Source organism: Neodiprion fabricii, chromosome 2 (genome assembly GCF_021155785.1).
Source record: "Neodiprion fabricii isolate iyNeoFabr1 chromosome 2, iyNeoFabr1.1, whole genome shotgun sequence".
Lineage (NCBI taxonomy): Eukaryota > Metazoa > Arthropoda > Insecta > Hymenoptera > Diprionidae > Neodiprion > Neodiprion fabricii.
Window position 1 is genome coordinate 1,050,001 of NC_060240.1, and position 22,338 is coordinate 1,072,338.

The window sequence follows — 22,338 nt, forward strand, 5'->3', positions numbered from 1 at the left end:
AGTCGGCGAGGCGGTTGCGTGCACGCGTCGGCGGCGAGGAGCTCGCGTTATGTTTGCACATCCGCGGGAGCGATGAACTTAAAGTCTCGGAGAGTTCTTCGCCGACGCCGCCTCCTTATTCTATACCTACTCCAGGGCGGCGCCGCAGTCGCCGACGCCGTCGTCGTCGTCGTCGTCGTTACTGGCTACGTTCACGTACGATCCAATTACTGTAATTGTTCGGGGTTGGTATTTTCTTTTCTTTTTTTTTTTTTACCCCCTTTTTTCGATACGCTAGTATCAGACTGTACGCGACCCTCGATTAAAGAGAAAAGAATAACACGAGTAATAACAATAAAATAATTACTCGTCAATTTTCATCCCACTTACAGTTACACAATTAAGAGATATTTCGGCACAGAAAATGTAATATTAGTCAATGAAACGATTACACCTAGATGTAAAAGGGTATACCGACATTGTCTCGAAATAAATTACACATTGTACGCGTGTATGTATGCAATAGATTTTTCATTCAATCTATCCAATGAAAATTGTACGGGACTTTAGATTCTTCGAAAACCCGAAGTATCGTTTTCGCGAAAAACATAAATATTAAGGGAAATTTTGCAGTAAAGAAAGATACAAAGAGAATAAGAGACAAAAATTGCAGAAAGAGAAGAAAAAAAAAATTGCATCGGTACGCGGTAACTAGATAGAGATATATGTATAGATTGGTAGGTAGGTAGGCAAGTACCGTTAAGCGACGAGGTGTACAAGTACCGCAAACTCAAAGTCATATGTTTAAAATATCTCCCTCTCCCCTTATTATTATGATTAAACCCGACGTAACTGAGCGTAAAAAAATTCCCCGCAATTATTTATATATATTTATATATTACACAAGTATAAAATATCCGCACGTTGTGAAACTCGATTTCGATCGTCTCTGAACTTATTTTCCCGTATATGTCCATTTCTTTTGCCCCCCCCCCCCCCCCCCCCCCATACCTATATAATAAATATACGCGTGTTGCACGTTTTGTGCCGAAGAAGAAAAAATGGCCATAACGCGAGGGGGGTGGATGAGTGTTGAACCCGGCGGAAAAATTAAAAATCTTCCGTTTATAGTTTTTAACCTTTTGTTTCTTGTCTCGTGTATACGCATATTAATATCTTGCCAAGTTGAGAAACCCTGACAACAGCAGCAGCAGCGAGCGAGAGAGAGGGAGAGAGAGAGAGTTAGGCGACCCCCGGTACAGTAGGTAGAAGAAGAAGAAGAAGAAGAAGAAGAAGAAGAAGAGGAAGATACGGAGCCAACGTAGGCGCGTCAATGCACGCGAGACGACGACTCACGCTGTGAGAAATATATGAATGCACCATCGAAATTCCATTCATAGGCGTGTGTATCACGTGTATCACACACACGCGTGCACATACATTTTATTGTCCAGTGTGTCGGAGGGATTGATAGTTACGTAACCTCTTCCTTGATCAGAGACTATACACAATTAACCGCATTAAGTAATATCGAACGAATAATTCAAACGATTTATGAAAATAGGAAAAAAAATAAAGAAAACATTCAGACGAACACGATCCCGTTATCGATCGATCGTACACACCGTGTTACAGGTACAGAAACCCAACCAAGCATTCCTAGTTTAATTTATAACACGCTGTTTGAAATATAAGTAATATAATCGCGCGCGCGTGCGCGATCGAGCAGAGAATGAGTGTGTGTGCGTGTGTAGCGAGCAGCGAATGAGCGTGTACGTACCACGTGGCGATGAAGCAGCAGCAGCAGCAGCAGCAGCAGCATCTGAATCAATGATGAGCTGCGCTTTACGGTGGCGGCAGCAGCGGCGATGACGTTAGTCTTCCCGATTAAATCGAGCAAACAAACAATGATTCGGAAATTGTTTACCATCTTATCTATCACTGTACGACGAAATCGCGCGGTTGTAGTCACGACGGTAGTCGAGAGTTTGTTATTTCGGCATCGCCGATGAGAATTTAGAACGTCGTACGCTCAAAGTTCAACATCTTCACTGTATTTTATAAATGCACGTCCGTGTACGTAATATTATATCAATGCAATGGCAGTGTGCAATCGTTTGGATTTTAATTAAAAGAAGATTAATTTTTATTTCTCTTTTTTATTTACTTCATCTCTCGTGCCAATTATTTTCTTCTTTCTTTCTTTTTTTTTTTTTGTCAGTCAATCCCAGATCATCATTTTCATCACCCGTGCAGAGTGTTACACGATACATATATATATTATATATTGTATGTTATATAATATTCAGCAACGCACACGCGCACGTCATCAAACAATCACAAACGACGAACGATGCACACTAAAAAAAAAACACTTCTTCGTACGATACAAATTATTTCGTCGTACGTAGATACATGTACACACATTGTTTCCCGCGCACACGCCCTTCTCTTCTTCTTCCGATACCTGTCGGCTGTTTAATAACGCGTGATTTGTATTATCAATGGTCGAAATGCCTCTACCGACATATCTAGTCGCGTTATACACGAATAACATTTCGCCGATTGTTCGGAACGCGGCGTCCTGAGCATACGGTTAGTCGATCCTTTAGGCTGACTACGCCAAAGCAGAGAGTAAGATGGGTGGGACTGAGTAGGAAGGAAGGAAGAGAGAGAGAGAGAGAGAGAGAGAGAGAGAGGGAAAGAACGGCGTCGCGCGTTAGTGCCGAGTACACACACGGAGGGTGGATGGCGGAATGGCGGGAGGAAAAAGTCGCGTGGTAGGAGTGGAAACGGATCGCGAGAAGAAGTAAGAGGGAGAAGGAGGAGGAGGAGTGAAACGAGTAGAAGTAGGAGAGAACAAAACGAACCAGGACACGTGTGCGGAGCGCTTCCTGCCGTAGACAGGAAGTGGCGTGCGTACACCACCACCGTCACCAGCCGCTGGCTCGGAGGGTGAACGCGCTCGCTGACTTTTCCCTCTTCATCTCTCTCTTTCTCTCCCTCTCTCTCTCTATCTGTACCTCTCTTCGAATGAACGAAGCTGCTGTGTTAAAGCTATGTGTCTTCTTATTTTTTTCCCCTTTCCCGATCTTATTCTGCTTTCGTCGATCATGTTTTGCACTTTTTTTATACGTGCACAAAGTTTCGCCATTGATGCTCGCGATCCTCTCTGTCTCTCTCTCTCTCAGAGATGAAATCACGTCTCCGGTTCTCGGCAAAAGAGAAGAAAAAATTATCAAAGATAAATCCTTCGTGGAGTAACTTGGAAGAAAAAAAAAAAAAAAAGGTGAACCAGGAAGGGGACGAACTTGTTGCCGTGTACAGTCTTGTACCAGAATCTCAACACTTGCAGGAGGAGCAACTTGTTTCGGACCGTTACGACGACGGTCAACTCGCATTCCCTTATCAAATTCTATTCGCTACAATTGTTATTTGTCCTCGAGGAAAGTATGTAAACACACGCGCAAACACAATATGTAAGTCCGTTCGTTGGATTAGGTCGGTATGTATATCACGGTTGTTTAGTATAAACATATATATACATATATATACATATATATATATGTATATATATTTTTTTTGTTTCTTAAACTCCCCCAACCCGCCTTCTACGTCATCGTTCGTCGTTCAGGGTAAACAAGGAAAACGATGAAAAATAAGAAACACTAACGTGACATTTAAAGTAGGGAATTATTTATATACACAAGTAAAAATCAACGACAAAGATGGAAAGCTTGGTCGGCACTTTTTTTTTTGTTTCGTTTCTTTTTTTTGTTTTTTTACGCACGTTGATCGTAGATTTTATTTTTACGTAACGCGTTTCATTCCCGAACTACTATCAATTCCACCTCAGTCACGATTTCGAACAGATAAATAATTATTATTAATAATTATTATTATTACTTTTTCTTGCTACTTGTAAACCGTGCAAGCGTATTTATAACCGGATCAGCGGTAATCATCAATCGTTCGTTGATCGATGGCTCTCGAAAAACACAGAGTGAGGTGGGAGAAACTTTTGAAAAAGTAACGGAAACAGAGGGGATAAGAAAAAGAAAAAAATCGAAAAAAAAAAAGAAGGAACGGCTGGCGTTGCCGGTGGTGTTGAAAGTAGCCTCCTGGAACGCGCTTGAACTTCCGGCTCTCCTTCCGGCAGCTTCGCTCGTGTACCGCTACGATGGTGGCGTTCGTCGACGTCATCGTCGTCGACCCACGTGTTTCACACATTCGTCAATATTACTTGCAACTCTCTCTTGGTTTCGCACTTTAAATCGATCACTCGTCGTTTACTTTCTCTTTCTCTCTCTTTCTCTCTCTCTCTCTCTCTCTCTCTCCTCGCACATTCTTTCTCCGTTTCCTCGGATAAGCGACAAAACGCAAGGTCCATTATCCCGGGGTAACATCCGTCATCGTGCATCGTTTTAACGAAGAAAACTAACATTCGTGATCCCCAGCGTAAAATAATCAAGGATAAAAGTTCGTTCGGTTCAATGTCTCATATCTATAGAACCGTTTGACGCACGCAAATTTTCGAGTCGATTGACGGAAGCGCAGCTGCCTGCCTGCCTGCCTGCCTGCCTGCCATCGTTTTACATCGTATATAGCTCGCGTATGTTGCGAGGAAGGCGCTCACTGGACGGAACACAAAACTCTTTACAACACCTTACGTACGTAGCACTTGATACATACGTACAAACGCACACATTCCGAAATGCGTGCGAGTAGTGCGTATACGTCTATACACATAAACACACACATCAACTGCGTATAATCGCGCCGTGTCGTGTCGTACCGTACCGTACGAAGCCGTTCCGCGACTACGTGTGTATTCGAAAAACGGTATTTAATAACGCACAACGCGCACTCTTGTCAACCGCGCGTAAGGAGCGAGGAAAGAAGGGAACGAGGTAGGCGCAGACACGTTACGACGGAGGGGAAGGAAGAAGAGAAGGTGGAAGGGGGAGTAGGGGGCGGGAGGAGGGAGAGAGAGATAGAGCGAGGCGGGGTAGATCCGGGAATGATAACGAGAATCAACGCGGAGTCGGGAAAAACTACGGCCAAACTCTCTCGACGTCGTCGTCGTCGACGGTCCGAGAGTCGAAACCTTGTCGCCGCGGTCGTCGTCGTCGTAGTTTCAACGCAAACCGAGTATCACGGACACTCTCTCTCAACGACGAGGAGAAGAACTGCGCGGCGACGCGGCCCGTCCCACACTGAGAATGATCGGTGGCGCGCCACGCTCAACACCAACACACTCTGGCGAGCGAGTCGGATACTACGGTGGGCTTCGGCTCGTTTCTTCGCTCGCTCGCCAGTCCGTCCGTCCGTTTGTCCGTTCCTTCGTTCCACCGTTCCACCGTTCCTACGTTCCTACGTTCCTCCGTTCGTTCACGGATCTGACGCACGCATGCACGCACGCACGCACGCACGCACGCGGAGTCGAAGAGAAGAGTGACGAAGACGCGTCGCGGCAGAGATCTCGAGAGATGAAGAGAGACGATGCCAGGGGGGGAGGAGGGAGGGGGGGGGGGGGGGGGATAAAGCAGACCCGTTATTTCTCAGAAACGCCGCCGCCAACGACAGACCTGCCTGCATCGGCTAGCCGAGCGCCGGACGGACGCGGAGCAAACCCCCTCTTCTCTTTTCTTCTCTTCACTTCACTTCTCTTCTCTTCTCTTCTCTTCTCTTCTCTTCTCTTCTCTTCTCTTCTCTTCTCTTCTCTTCTCTTCTCTTCTCTTCTCTTCTCTTCTCTTGTCTTGTCTTCTCTTCTCTTCTCTTCCCTTCGTTTCGCTTCTATCCTTCGGTACGTACAGACGTACGTCCGGCGAAATTAAGCGATTCGCGCTAAACGCCGCCGCCGTTGCGAGACCGTTGTCTGCCGCCAGATGAGAATGCCCCGTCCGACGAACGCTGGAAATTTTTCATCGTTCAACGACTCTGATCCTTACCCGACAACGAGCGGTCCGTATCAGCGGAATACGCATACTTCTCAAATGCGGGTTTCTTCCGTATTTATTTGGATACGTCAGAATTTCTATTTCTTCTTCTTACCTAATTTTTTTTTTTTTTTATTTCTATGTAATTCATATTTTTTTTTCCCCCCACAAGGTCTACGATACACCTCTGCGTGTTCTTCAACGAGTCGCGTCACGTGAATGAACTTGTCGAAAGGATCACACCCGATTGGTGGAAAAAACGTCTCGTTTCTTTTTCTTTTTTTTTCCGCTCTTGGTCCGTCATTTCGAAAGATGTTCATTTATTTATTTTTAGTACACGAAAAGTTCCACGCGGTCAGGGTCGGTATCCCGTGTGACCGACACGCGTGTTTCGAGACAGCGGGTCTCTTTCTCACGAATTCTCGGAGTAGAGGGCCGTCGGTTCCTTGGCCCGGATTTGACGGTGGAGGGAGGGATGTCCACTACCACCCTCCGGGCACGACGACGTCGGCGTCGTCACCGAGGCTGCGCGCGGCTGACTGCATGCGACGCACCATGCAGCGTGCTTCCGAGAACTGCAAGTTTCATTAACGGTCCCGCACTCGTGTATACGAGCACGCCCGCGTGCGTGCGCTCGTGTATGCTCGGCACGCAGGCACGCACGCACGCACGCACGTTACAGAGGCGCGGGACAAACGCGTATACGTATATAGGTATATGCAGAGACGAGACTTGCCCCCAGCCCCGCCGATCCCAAAGAGACCTCCTTGGTCGCGTGCATTCCAGCGGATGCCGTATACCAGGGATTCAGGGCCGACACTAGCGACGCGCGGGCTTCGCATCGGGGTCGGGGAGCTTGATCTGTAAATCGCAGCGGCAGCGATCGCGTTGAGCGCCATTTTTTTTTTTTTTTTTAATTTTTTTTTCTTGCTATTGTAAACATCGCTGACAAATTCAAGTTTGCTGAGAATGTTTGCGAATGAAAAATGTATCGTAACAGTTGCTAATTTTCAAATTACGTCACTGCGTTGAAAGTAACAGAAGTTAAAAGTAATGTTACGAGGTAATATTTGAAATAAAAAAAGCCTGTAAATTTTTAAAACTATCAACCTCTGACCCATTTTTTATCATCTGCACGTAATGCGCAATTTCTAAATGAATGAGATTAAAGGGTAACCGTGTTGTTTTTTTTTCCTTATAGATAAATGAGCCGGCTATCGGTGAAATATTCTTGACATAAGTTGAATCAATTTTTTTCCTCCTTGACGGAATTGTTTACAAACACGTACGGATTGATATATTTTTTCCTCAATTTTGTCGAATTGTATAACAGAAGAATATATACGTAATAATTTAAATTTAGACAATCACGTTCATTTATACGGCATTCGTTGGCGATACAAGAAAATTCAACGAAACTATACAAAGATGGAGCATGATATTCACTCGCCACAGGGGATACACGGTATTAAACTGTACAAGTCGGCAGCCATCACGAGAATCGAGAATAAATTTAGAACTAAAAATATCGCGGTCCACGCTGATAACAGTTGAATCTAAAGAGCCGAAGCATGCGTGCGAACGACGAACGCGATGTTTTTCGAAAAGACTCGACGATCGGGAATGCATCAACAAGAAAGAAAGAAAGAAAGAAAGAAAGAAAGAAAGGTAAAAAAAAAAAAAAAAAATAAAGGAAAAGAAATCATTCGGAACCATAATACATGCGAGTGAAGAAAAACCGGGCCGTGCGGCGTAGCTCAGTGAAAATATCAATGAATATCGTAGTCGTCGTCGTCGTCATCGTCGCGTGAACGTAATAATTATCAGAGGGGAAAATACGGAGCGCGACGGCGTGGTGGGGGCGAAGTGTCGAGGGTAAGGGGCGGAGGTAGTGGGGGGCGGGGGGCAGGCAGGCAGGGTATTCCCCTCGTGGTTTGCCCCTGAGTTGAACTCGGCAAGAAGGCAAGCAGCAGCAGCAGCAGCAGCAGACTGACGCCACCCGTACCGCTGCAAACCACGTGCGATTGTATGCATGCTGCTGCTGCGCGCACACGTTAGTGCAGAGGTAACCGTAGTGGTAGTAGAATAATGGACGACGACGACGATGACTGCTGCTGCTGCTGCTGGTGCTGGTGCTCGCTTTTACGTTACACTACTACCACACACAATCACCGAGCGTCGGTAGTAATCGCGACACACGAAACGCGTAGCGCGCACAACGTGGTACGACGATGGTGCTTGCGGTTGTGGTCGAGACGACGACGGTCGTGACGGTGGTGACGGTGGTGGTGAGTACTGGGTACACGGTAGTATCTCGCCCCCCCCCCCCCTCCCCCCTTCCGACCAACCGTTCTTTTTTCTCCGCCGCTGCCTCGCGCGGCCACATTCATAAAGATTCGCGCTTGCCTGCCTGCATCCGCGATACCGTGCAGTTCTGCACCACACCTTACATCCTCCCCCCCCCCCCCCCCCCCCCCACGTATGTATCTAAAATATCGTGTCGAGTGTTATACCTTGCCCTACGTAAGTCTCGGGGCTTTTTGGGCGCGGTGTCGTCGCCACGAATTATTTCGCGCGTCAATTCGCCGCTGCGCTGCGCCACGTTACGCGCACGGAGAATCTTATGATACGGCAATAAATGATAAAAAAACAAAAAAAAAAAACAAACAATCGTCGTAAAAATGACAAAGATATCGGTAACAATCGTCGTTGCGTAGGATTATGCGTTAGACGCAAAGAATAACGTGTGTATAAGTAAAAGGAAGCAGGAATGATATCGGGGTCTCGAGGAGTTGGGATCATCGGCGAGCTGCAAGCGATGCAGCGGTATCGGGTGTGAATGACTCGACTATGGTGGCAGGGGGGTTCGGGGACTGTCTACTAACCGTGGGAGGAGGAGGCAGAGAAGGGCGTCGTGCATCACGAACGCGGGCTTCGAGATGTCACAGAGGTTCGAATGTGTGTGGGACCGGAAGCGGGGAGTATCCGGCGTGGCTTGTGTGGGCTTCTCTCTCCCTCCCCCTCCCTCTCCCTCTCTCTCTCTCTCTCTCTCTCTTTCTCTTGCTCTCTCCGTCTATCCACCTCCCATGCTTCGCGACGGTTATACACGTACCGTTTAATCTATACGTACAGAGCGAGGTGTACGATAACCACAGGTTTTTTCTCTATCTCTCCCCTCCCCCACCTCCGATGCTCTTTATATCACGATACCGGAATGTAAGAGTAAAAATTTCATTCATGTACATCGTTCATTTATATACCTACATATTTTGTTCGTTTTTTCTTGTCACCTTACGTAATCTCACCTACCCATTTCCAACACCTTCGACAAATTATAATTATATTTAATTGCGCGAACTGTTGTCGTTAATTCGAGTTTTCTCTTCAAACTTTCGACATACCTATGAATGCAAAAAAGCGAAACATGGACTATACATTTTAATTCTTTGATTGAAAAAAAAAAAATAAAAAAAAAAACAAACAGTAAGAAAAATAAACACGAAGTAAAAAAAACATTGATCCGAGTTTGGCGCGCTTGACACGTGCAATTTGCCATTTATTATGCGCGCATTTTGACTAGACGCGAATGGGGATAATCGATCGAATTTCGTCGAATTGTTCGCGCTCGAGTAACGCTCTAATCGCCCGCTAACAACCAGTCAATGGCGTTGTAGTTTTGAGAGTGAGAGGAGGAGGTGGAGGAGGTCGAGGACGGGATACGGCGCGGCGGTTCTCTTCGGCAAAGAAACGGTGACGAGGGCGGGGTAAGCTGAGAAAGGGAAGGGTGGGGCAGAGATAGTATCGGAGGGGCGGTTAACCCTCCTCGGAGCCTAGCGCCGGGTTTCTCCGACACGCGGAGAGGAGAAGCTTTTGTCCGCAAGCGACTCCGCCGCGTACGTATACCCGGGCACACGACTAAGCTGTATATGTGCGCGGGTGAGATACGGTCGATCAATGCCACCCCGAGGGAACCGCGGCACGGCACTTCTAGGAATCGAACGCCGAGCGACCGTTTCAAGGTTGGAGGCCACGTCCCGAGCCTCCCGAAAGCTTCCGATTGCGGGACGCGGCCAAGAACGGCTCGCTGCCCTCGGGCCGGCCTGTTCTCTTTGGGGTCACCGCTGTGCCTCCGAATACCTACCTACGTCGGGTGCATCGACGAGCGAAAACGACTGGAGAAACTTGGAGACAAAGAGATCAAACTTCGACGAAACGTCGAAGCTTCGAACGATCCGAAAGCCGAGTCTCAAAGTTCCGAAAGTGCGAAAATGAGAAAATGAGAAAAATTTCAAAATCCGAATCCCGGTCATTCTCATTTTCGGTTGTTCTTTTTTTTTTTTTTTTTTTTTACGCCCACTCGTCGAGTAAACTACGCTGTGTGAGTATATTTTAATTTTCGAAATTTTACTCCGTAGAAACATTATTTTTTAGGAATTAAGCTCTGGCGGAACTCGAATTTTCGAAATCTTGTGTTTCGTAACTCCGAGCCGTCGACTTTCCGACCGTTGGAAACTCTGTTGTTTCGCAAAAGTTTCATTTCCATACTTCAAGTTTCGCCGCCAAATAACGCGTAATTAGGCGCTTTCGTAAGTTCTCAAATTTAGAACTTCGACCCGGCCCCTCGTTAGCACGTCGAATTTCGAAAAGCGGGTTTTGCAAGTACAGTTATACCTTGAAAATGATTCGACGAAATCGTCGTTGTTACAAAGTCGGGGAATAGCAAAAGATAAAACCTTTGCTTTTATATTTTTTATTCAATTCTACAACTGTTCGTCCGTCTTTTCGGCAAAAGAAAGTACAACTAATCGTAATCTAAAAAAAGACAGTTTTTCGGATTCCCGCAGTACTTCGGGGGTTTCAAACCTCTACAGGTTGTGGAATTATGCGCAAGCTGCAGTTTAGAACGAGCGGAGGCGTAAATTATACTACGCGGTATTATGCTGCACAAACGGGGGAGAATGAGGAGGAAGAGCGATTAATCAATTCTCTTGATCACGTGCCGTCACACTCAGGTGACGCCTACACACCTCGAACGTATGGTATTATACGATCCGAGCAGTTATTTAACGTTATAACCTACCCGCCTAGCACGTGCGAAAATGGCTATTATTAAAAATGATCGTAACGTGGAAGAAAAAAAAAAAAAAAAAAAAAATAATAACATGTACACATTTTTTTTTGTTTTTTCACACGCGACACTAATCCTACTGTATTTACACGCAATTCGAACGGGAATTTCAAACGTCGGTAATTACTTCGTACTTCGACAATCTGTCCAATTGCCTGCATAGACGCGGTGTAATTTTTACCCGTACGATAACTATGTACAGGTAGTAGGTATTTGATAAAATCTGTTTAGAAATAAATAAAAAAATTTTTTTACCGCATTGATGGATTCCGTCCCTTTATTTTCCCTTTCGCACGGTAAATAAAAATCTCGACGGTACGTACGTGAAATACTCTGGTCGAAATGTGTACCGATAATTTTTTATACAGGGATACACCTGCATGGAGTAGGTATACCTGCTTAAACCATTACGGAATCATCGTCAACCGTACACGCAACTTGCAAGCTTGCACATACATTGTACAGCACCGAATGCCTAAACGGTATATACACACACACACACACACATATATATGTATATATATATGTATACAGGTACACGTCTGTGCCATACTTCTCCGCTATATTCCGTGCGTAAGAGGTTTACACACCACGAATTGTAAGGTGAATAAGGTTTGTATAAGGCCACGGGTGAGAGAGTCGGAAGCAAGGAGTAGGTTGGTTGGTTGGTTGGTTGTTAGCGGGGCGGGGAGGGGGGGTGGGGGGGTCCGTGGTCCCCGCCTATCGGAATCTAATTTATTTTGAAGAATTTCGAGAAGGGCAAAACGCGCGCGAGTCAGGCGCGTCGATCTTTGAGGCGCCGCCGTTTAGGATGCATTATGCTGGCGGGTGGTCGGTCAGCGCGGGTGCGACAAAGACGAAGATAGCCGTACCACCTCCTTGTATACATATGCGCACACTACGTATACGCTCGGGCCCCAACAGACCCAATATGATAATTGGGCACGCAGGGGAACGATGTGAACGTAGCACCTTGTGTCGAGCCTCTCTCCCACCCCCCCCCCCCTCCCCGCCCCTGTTCGCCTCGTCGCCCTTGTGTGTTTATGTGCGAAAGAACGGGGAGGCGCGTGCGTGTGTGTGTGTGTGTGTGTGTGCGTGTTGCTATTGTGCGACGAACCAAGGAACGAAAGAACGAACTATGTGGAGAACGAACGAGCGTGTTCTAGACTTTCGGACCTGCACCGCCGGCCGATACTTTGGCGCTCTCTCTCCTCTTCATCCTCCCCTGCCTACCTGTTGTACTCGTACACCTAATTTATTCCCTATACATATAGGTTAAACGTGAAATTTAACTTATAATTTCATGAAAACTTTTCTTTTTTGTTTTCCTTACGGTTTTACCAAGTCCTTAAACAAATCCCCGTGCAACGTTTCGTTCAAATTTTATTGTTCCATCCTTTTCTCGCCAGCATAATTTTGACTCTGTCTTTGATCCGTAGAATTTCTTTCTTTTTTTTTTCGCATTTATACTTATACTCGATTCACGATTCGGGTATAATATTCAGATTTGTACCCGCTACGCTTGTATCTATATCGTCGTTGTTGTAATTATAATTAATAAAATTATTTACAATCGAAATACGCGAATTTTATAATAAATTTCCGACGATTCGACGTGCCGCATTTTACGCATCACGTGGTGTACATACAGCGGAATATTGCACAAATTACGTACAACATTACGTAGGAATAATACCGCATGAACGAACAAACGCGTAAAATGCACGAGTATAGAGGTACGTATATTGCACATATATGCATAGGTATACGAATAACCGCGGGACGTAAATATATATATATACACACACACACACACGTATGGTATACAGAAATACATACAGAGAACGGACATTCCAACCGTCTGTTAATACCGCAGCAGAGAAGTAGGAGACGGGGTGGAGTGGAGGGGGGCCGAACCCCGTGGGCCCGGTATTTCAGGTACAAAATTCCACCGGTCGAAAATTCAATCTCTGATATCAGCCGCGATTCAATTATCAGATCCAACGTGGCGGGACCATCGAACTTGGCTTACAACGTTGCTATATTACATTATATATCTATACCCATTACAGCTGGGGAAGTAAACGTGAGTACGTTTGAACGTAAAGCGTATAATATAATACATGCATACGCGCTGCCAGGGACATCATCCCCCGACTAATAATTTTTACGCTCTTAAATCAATTGCCTTTTTTTGGTATGTTTTTTTTTGTCATAGTTACCGAGCGATTTGCATCCAAAAGAATTGCGAAAAGAGAATAGAAGAAGAAAAAAATAAAAATAAAAAATTGTATCGAAACGAAAATTAAAATCAATTTCGGACGGTATCGAGTTATAACAATTTCTACATACAAGTTGGAATACAAGGAACGACGTTTCAATTCCCGAATCTCTGTCATCGTTTTGTGACGAAGGAAATAAGACAAAGAAAAAATAAATAAATGAATAAAGATCAAAAAGCTTGCAGCGTTGTTAAACGAGGTGTATAATACGAAGTGTGTGCGGTGGCATCGGGTAACACATGTCGGTAAACGAGGATGCAACGCGAAGATGTACAACTCACCTACTACGTACCTAGATATTTCGCTCAAACCAAGAAAGAGTAGGAAGGAAGGAAGGAAAAGAAGTAAGTAAGGAAAGAAGGAAAGAGAACCAAGAAACATGCACCGTGCGGAGACGAAAATCACGGAGAGAGAGAGAGAGAGAGAGAGAGAGAGAGAGAGAGAGAGAGAGAGAGAGAGAGAGAGAGAGAGAGAGAGAGAGAGAGAGAGAGAGAGAGAGAGAGAGAGAGAGAGAGAGAGAGAGAACGAGAAAGAGAAGAGAGGAGAGGAGAGGAGAGGAGTAGCACAGGTTGGTTCGTGCGTGAAGGAATTTCGGGAGGAATTCCCCCCGCTGACGGAATGCACCGGGACAAGGAGAGGAGAGCAGAGGCAGAGAGAAGCTCGGATCGAGTCCGTGGCCAGTGCCCCCCGAGAGACCACTGGCCTGTGGTCCTGCGTCAGGTAAAACGCAGCCATGCAGTGTGTGTGTGTGTGCAGCATGCACGAATACATGCATAAACGAAGGTGCAGCAGAAGGCGCACACAACGGTACAACAACGCACACAAAACACGGGTCGGAACGACGAAGCTGAACGTGAAAACAACGAGAAACAGATAGAGAGAGAGAAAGAGAGAGAGAAAGAGAGAGAGAGAGAGAGCACACAGGCTGAAATAACTCTCGGGAGCGAGGGGCGGAGGGGGTGGGAGAGACCCCTTGTCGGGAGATGAACACAAACGAAAGCCGCGAACGAACGAACGGATCGTAGGTAATTTCTTTTCGTTTCTCCGTTCCTCTTATTACCTCGATAAGAGATGCAGTGCTCTGCATGCGCGACGTTGCACGCTGTAATCCTGGAATATACTCTGTCGAGGATTCGACGATTTCTCCTTATCCTCTTCTCTTCCCTACTTTTTTCATCTCGTTCAACAAATACCCGATAAATACGAAAACAATTAATTTCTGTTCGCTTGCTTAATATACAATGTAGTCGCTTCGATTCTCGCGGTATAAAAAGACCCTTCGCCAATTACGTAGGTCCTAATATACATATATGTATATATGTATATATATTTATGTATTGTCAAAAATTGTGAAATCATCCGTTTGCCCGACGTATATTTACAGGCATGTATATACGAAAGAGCTTTCGTACTTCCACAGAATGAATAACGTTGCTGCGTCGGTCAAAATTATTGTAAAAACAATCCTCTTTCATAAATTTAAACCGAAAACACGTACATCGCTAATAAAAGCTTTCCGCCCGTTACGTATAACATACATATCTAAAATCTTATCCTCCGCGAAATGAACCGAACTATCGCGATATCTATCAGAGCTGAAATTACGGCGAGAATTACGCGGCGGGGGGATGAAAGGGCCTCGGTTTACGAAGGGAAGCGAGGCGCCCTATAAGACCGCGCCCATCATCCATCACACCCGTAATTACCTCCCTCTCTCTTCCCTCTCGAGGCATTTCTTTACAGCCCCCCCCCCCCCCCCCCCCCCCAGCTACCTACTCCTGCACCACCTTGAAATTCCGTCGTAAATTATAACCGCGCGGAATTCTCGACTTGCGTTATGCACGTATTGAGTGCATCGCGCAACGCGTACGTGACTGTGTTCATTTTTATTTTCATTTATTTTTTTTCCAACTTTTCTCCGTTTTCTTTTTTTTTTTTTTTTTCACACACGAAACACGTCGCACCTACGCAAATTTATTTATTTCCCGGAAAAGTTCGTCACTCTTCTCGTATACAGTATAAATGTAAATTTACTCTACGCGCACGGCTCGCTTATCATTATTATTATTACTATTATTGTTGTTGCAAGTGAAAAGTAGATTTAATTACACGAGAATGTAATTTCTAAATTTCCATAAATTGCATCGTTTGCATACCTGCGCGTTCGGATTTAGAAACGAAATTCTCCGGCAATTACAATCGTTTGCCCGTACGTAATGAAAACGAGAGGTGAGGTACGCGCGGAGGGATAAAATTACCATTGCGGGAAAAGAAAGAAATTTTGCCGGAAGTGTGGAAACATGAGCGTGCGTGTCGCGCTCGGAGTATACAAGGAAAAACCCTGCCTTACGACCGATAGTTTTATTTCCTTCTTCTCTTAATAACAGGAACAATAATTAATAGCAACAATATGCAAGGCAGAGCACGGATGTGGTTTTGCGGCCTGATTGAAATCCCGTTTGAATACGGCGAGTTTGTGAACGCGGATATTAAAATGCACGCGTAGCCCCCGCGTTCGACTGACCGGAAGGTCTCTCTTCGCGGTCGCCGCAATCACTCGGGGCAGGTTCTGATAGCGGAACGTTTCCGTGTGCATGCCTGTGTATGCATGTATATAATCGAGTCCTACGGTAGAAGTAAAACCAGCGTCTAAAAATGCGAGGTAAAAACCGGTGCAGAGTTTAATTGCCCGACAACTGTAGGAAGAAAACTAGTAGAGTTCTATAAATGCGAAGATAAAGGAATAGATGAGAAAACACAGAGAGAGAGAGAGAGAAAACCAATTTTAATATCAATTTCAACGAAAAAAATTCCAAAATGTTCTTCAAACTATAAATAACAATGCCCTCAAACTGAAATTGCTCCAAGTGTTTAAAATTTCTAAAATAAAAGGAACAGGGAAAATTATTGAATTACAGCGATTTATAAAGAAAAAGGAGGAGAGAGAGAGAGAGATGCTTTCATCCGCCCTGGGACAAGTCCGCTCGGGCGGCATACAGTAAGCTCACGTAAACAAATTAAATTCATTAAAAATAATAAAACTAACAACAAATGAACGTGCGTTAAAATTGAGGTTGGTAAGTAACGAAAAAAAAAATAATTGCAAATAATGACTAGAGAAGGATATAAAAAAAGAAACAGATAAAATTAAATAGACCGGAAGAGAGTGCAAAATAAAAACAGAATAATCAATAAGATAAAGAAATAATGAGTTGAAAAATTTAAAGAATAAAGTGAGAGAGAGATAAAAATTATGGCCGCAGGCTCCTCTCCTAACGCCGCACACCGTGCGCGACTCGCGGGAATAAGCTGACAGGGTGAAGCAAGGATTTCATTTCGCCTCGTGGGCCTCTCGATCCTTGCCTGGCGCCCCGAAGAGCCTCCAAGAGTCGCTTTTCACCCTCTCGCGCCGCGCGTTGCGCCGAATAGCTGTTTCCTATCGCTTCCACCTAGCACCGAGCGAGCATCTCCAGCCACTCTCATCTCCTCTCGTCTCATCTCATCTCATCTCATCTCATCTCATCTCGTCCTCATCTTCACTCCTCTCCTCTCCGCGGTCCTGCGCCGCATGGCTCGCCAGCGGTCTATGAATGAGATTCTTTCGACTTTGCACCACCGACTCTGACCGACTCTCGGCTTTCGGTCCGTGCGTGCCCTCCGCGTTGGGCCTTGCGGCCTGACCCGGTACGCGTGTAATATCAATGTTATCGGTCGAGAAGTTATTAGTCAAAGAATTTTACCGATGCGTTACATTTTTTTCAACGACTTCGAAGATTTCCCTTGCAAGACTTTCACTTAAAACACGTGATTGCGTGGGTACGTCGTTAGTAAAATTTGAGGTAAAAAAAACAAAAACAAAAAGCAACATTGCACGGATTGCCGCACGCCGGTAAAAGTCGACTGTTCGAACATGTCGGTAATTGATCTTTGTATAATATGATCTTTTTTTAATCCTCCTTTCGTACGATTTTAATATTACATGAGAAGAGAAAAAAAAAAAAGAAAAAAAACATCCGACGATTACGACGACAATTAATGATAATGACAACACGTATACGGATAAACTGATGGATCGTCGCGTACGTTATACCTTATCCTACGTACGTGGTACATACCCATTATGGAATATAACAACATCTACATTGCGTACGACGGATGAACGACCCCGTCGTCAAGGGGCCGGGTTTCGGAAAGTGATAACCATTGAATCGTCTGTAAACAAACACTTCCTTTCCGGCCCGGTGCAACAGATATACGGATTAAAAATACATAATCGATAAGCTCCCGTCGTGTCCCCAAGTTTTTTATACATGGTACGGACACGCGCATCGCTGTATGTAACAGAGAGTACGTGTACCTTCATTCGCGCGAAAATTATGCATACGAGTCAGAAGCCCTACATAAAACGACCTTAAGTCGTTATCTGTATGAAAATAATACTATCATTACTGCTACGTGTTGTTGTTGTTTGTTTGTTTTTTTTTTCCGTTAATGAATCCCACATTCGAGAACGGAACATATTTACGCGAAATTTTTCGAAACCGAACGGACAAACATCGATCGTATGTATGTACGCACGTGCAATGATTTATGGATTATACAAGTATGTGGATCAAAGATGCAGGCTCTCAATATTGTCGTGCATACAAGCGCCTGTAATAACAACAACAACAACAATAATAATAACGAAAACATGTGATAATTCAACTCACCGCTAAAAAGGTTGCAGAACCACATCATCGATGAGTCTGACCATACAATTATGCACATACGTATACTAAGATTGGATTGTGCGGGACACTCACCTGGAAGATAAAAGAAACGCAAATGTCAGATATAATTGTGAGAAAATCCGTATGTAGGTGAATAGATAGCTTTACATACATATATACATAAAATGAAAAATTCCTTCGATAATTAACAACACGATATATTACGGTACAATTTTACGACTTGTGTCGTTATAGATTACGGACGGAAAAATTATATAAAAGAAAAAAAAGAAGAACAACAACATTTTCTCGGACAAATTTTCACGCGCGTACAGAAACCGGCATTCGCGAAAAACGAATATCCAGGTATCGATGCGTGTATTTAGATACGGCGTACGTGTTTGGCTTACGGCGCTTTATTAGTATTTAAAGCGAGTGAACGAACGCCGCGAGGAACGGAGCGAGAGAGTGAAGGAGAGAGAGAGAGAGAGAGAGGGAATACAGCCGTTAATTATCGTGGTAACGTGGAATGCACCTCACCGATCCCGAGGACTGACCCCCCACCCCGCCCCCCCCCCCCTCTCTCTCTCTCTCTCTCTCTCTCTCTCTCTCTCTCTCTCTCTCTCTCTCTCTCTCTCTCTCTCTCTCGCCCGCCCGTCCATCGGCGATGCGCGCGGCGTGGTCTACCTCATTCATACCATCTGCATTCCTTTAATGCTACCTGGGGCCCGTGGAATGTCCGCTCAGTCAGGGCCGACCCTATCAATGGGGCACCTGTGCCCACGACGTATACACCTCGCGAGACGTTTCGAGAGAGGGAAGAGAGCGGCGAGTGGAGAGAGGAGAGAGAGGAGAGAGAGAGAGGAGATACACATTCCCGATTTTGGGCTGCGGCGTACGGGACCTACTCTCTCCTCTCTCCTCTCTCCTCGTTCTCCTCGCTCTCGCGCTGAGTCCAAAGTAGCGCGAGTCAAATATTTGTTTCCGTCTTTTCAGCCGCAGCCTCAGCCTCGGTCCCCTCCCTCCCTCCTCTTCACACTCTCTTCTCTCTCTCTCTCTCTCTCGTTCTCTCTCGCGCACGCAGAGGCGGCGTATATACGCGGCCCGGTGCAGTTGTATATTAATTAGCCGAGAGGCTGTACCTGGAATACCTCGCCGCCTCGGCGTTATCTCCGTTAATGTCGTAATTATCTATGTACCGAGGTGACTGAGAACAACGCCGCTCAAGTGCCTTGCCCTCAAACCCGACCTCCCACCATCCCTCCCTTCCCTGCCCGCACATATCGAATCGTTCTAATAATTATTACCTTCTCATCCTATAAACGTATATATATATATATAGCATACGTATACATATATATACACACACACGCACACACGCGCACACGACGATGCGGTAAGTATCAATGCAGATGAAATTACAACGCGTACTTATCGATATACCGTGCGTGGTTATATCCTTGTGTTTAAGCCTGTCGTCGATCGAGCAAAAACGTTTGCGGTAAGTATATGCGATAAGAAAAGAAAGCTTTCGCGCATTTCACTGTTATCCGTGCAGTAATGCGTTTTAAACTATCTTTTGCTTCTCCTCTTCTTCTCCTTTTTCTTCTCTCTTTCTACGCATATATACACAATCAGCGAATTCTAAGTGAAACGTCAAATATGCCCGTGCACCTACAATGCTGCAAGCCGATATCATCGGTTGTTACACACGTATATCGGTAATGGTGTCCGATGGGCATGCATGCACACGGCAGCCCGTCTGTGACTAGCTTGACCCAGATCCGACATGTGGGTCGTTCACATTCTTCTCTTATAGCCCCGTGTAACGTTGTGCAATCGCGACATTCCGCCGATGTGTTCTACGTATGCCTACGTGTATCTTACGCACAGCCAGTGCGGTGTAAGGTAAGGTAACGACGGTATTATAATTCCGGCGATCCCGTCCTATTTTCATCCCTGCGAGCAATCCCTTACGGATACGTCGGTATCCGAGTCTCGATATAATTTTTACATCCGCGCGTTCTTTCGATTACGAAGCAGCGGCAGCAGCGGCGGCGGTAGACGACTGGACCAGAAAAATAGGGGGGGATGCGTTTCGGAAAATGATCGGTGACCGTCTTCCTCCCACGATCTTGAAAAATATGTGCAGATGATGGAACATCGAAGGCACGAAGGATGAGTTTGGGACAAGGAGCGACGTCTGGCGAAGAGAGAGAGAGAGAGAGAGAAATGGAGGAAAAAAGAAAGTATGAAACGGGAGACGTAGAGGCTGCTATAACCCACCTGTACGCCTGTCGCAACACTTTCTTAATTAATACCCGCGCCGCGGGTGAAGAAGAAATGCCGCTGCCTGAAAACGACGTGATATTTTTCGCGAACGATCGTCGAACCCTCGACTTGTTAATCCCGCGTTATTGTGCGTTTATAATCTGTGATTCGATTTCTTTTTAAAAAGGAAGAAAAAGAAAAAAAGAAATCGAACCGCCATCATTGAACAATTGTAAGACAACTATATCATACGAATTCAAAATTATCGTCAGTGATCGTCGTGCACTGCAGAGTGTATAATGGGTACAGCGAAAAGAAATAAAAATAACAAAAAATATCCATATATTTTACACTTTACGTCACCTGTGATGAATATATGCACGTAGTATTTTTTTTTAAGTTAAATTAACAAAATTCGTGCCAAGATTTGCGAAATCCGATAACAATGCAAGAGTTACAGCAACTTCTGTTACCTATATACATATATATATATATACATCTACAAAAATTGATGTAGAATTTGACTCGAAAAAAATTTTGTAACTCACCGCGTTAAATATTTTTCCGTCTACCTTACCTAATATATATAAGGAAGCGAAAAGCGTGTCTCAATTTTTCCCATGATGCGCGTCATCCGTTTTTCTACTCTTTTTTCCGCTTCGCTTTACTTTACGTTTTCTTTTTCTTTTTTTTTTTTTTTGTTCCCGCCTCTTTTCGGGACCTTTTCTCAAGCCGCGGCGCCCTCTTCTCCTTCATACATATACATATAACGTAAGCCCCGGCAGTTTCTGAGAAGCGACCCAAAGTAGCCCCTCTCGAATCTCAGCGTCATGATAAATCTGCAAATCTCTTCTGTAACACCGTATATACTTACAATATATTACGCTGCGGTATAAATAATTCGCGACGAAGGAGGGGGGAAAAAAAAAGAAGAAGAAGAAGAAGAAGCGGCACAAAGAAAATCACAAGTATAAGTTGTACTGTAAGCTTCCGTAAAATAAACAATTTTTTGACAAAACTTCCAATGCTCGCGTAAATTTTCATTTGCGTACGAATGCGATACAGTTTGAAAAAAAAAAAAAAAACCATAACAGGTACAAGGTACAAACGACAGGCATTGCAGTTCTCTATCGCATCAGGCGACTTATGCGGGGGTGATAAATTAAGCGGGTGAAGTTCTTCAACTCCGAGGATCAGGATTAGTCGACAAGTCCGTGAGATAATCCCTTGCGAGAGTAAAAAAAAAAAAAAAATATATATATATATATATGTATGTAGCTCTGTCGGATTTTCTTCTTCAAAATACCGTTCAAATTTCGTTCACACGCCCCGTTCTTTCCTCCGGGATCCGGGGAGAAGAGGGGGATAGTAGCAGTAAAGTACGGCGTTATACCAGGCTGGAAAGAGCGGATAGATAAAGAGAAAAAAAGAGAGAAAGAGAGAGAAAAGAGAGAAAATCAGTCGCCGCTGCGGCGCGGCCAGCGGGACCCGAGGCTTTTCCCATAACTCGACGACCAAAATTTACGATCAGTTCAAGATAAGATCGTATACCCTATAGATGTACGAGTAAAGAAATTTCTTCGTTTAGAAATCGCCCGGCGATGCAGCACCAGCATGGCAGAATAGAGAATAATTGAATAATATACACACATATATATATAATGTATGTGATTGTGCAATTTTTATCAAAATGTATGATGTTATTAATTATTATTATTATTACTATTACTATTATATCATGAAACACTTGCGGCCATTCGAGAAACGGGCAACCGTTGTCAATTCGATAAATGTTTTTTTTTTTTTTTTTTACAAAACGGTAAGGATCAGATGTAAAGTCCGGTGAGAAAAAAAAAGTCAAAAGCGATGTTTTTTCCCCGCGATTGGAAGACACAAAACAATCCCCCAACATTGATAAATTACGGATGAATCGTTGACGAATTGCCTGAAGTTGGGTTTTTCACTTAAATGGTCGCCGATATAACAGAGTAACGCCTTAATATTTTAAAATATTTATCATACATTTA

The 22,338-nt window shown here is 44.7% G+C and overlaps 1 protein-coding gene across 6 annotated transcripts in view; it reads right to left on the reverse strand.

Moving 5' to 3' along the window:
* The window catches only part of LOC124175343 (serine/threonine-protein phosphatase 4 regulatory subunit 1-like), a 133,368-nt gene that overhangs the window by 38,449 nt on the left and 72,581 nt on the right, over nt 1-22,338 (reverse strand). Inside the window, exon 1 of one of the 6 annotated variants that reach the window (XM_046555488.1) lies at nt 18,041-18,133. The exons of 4 other annotated variants lie outside the window; for them this stretch is intronic. The gene's annotated coding sequence lies outside the window, so the exon portion shown is untranslated. Of the gene's footprint in view, nt 1-1,759; nt 3,515-18,040; nt 18,134-22,338 lie in introns of those variants that run through there. One more of the 6 variants, XM_046555485.1, reaches the window with a different exon arrangement.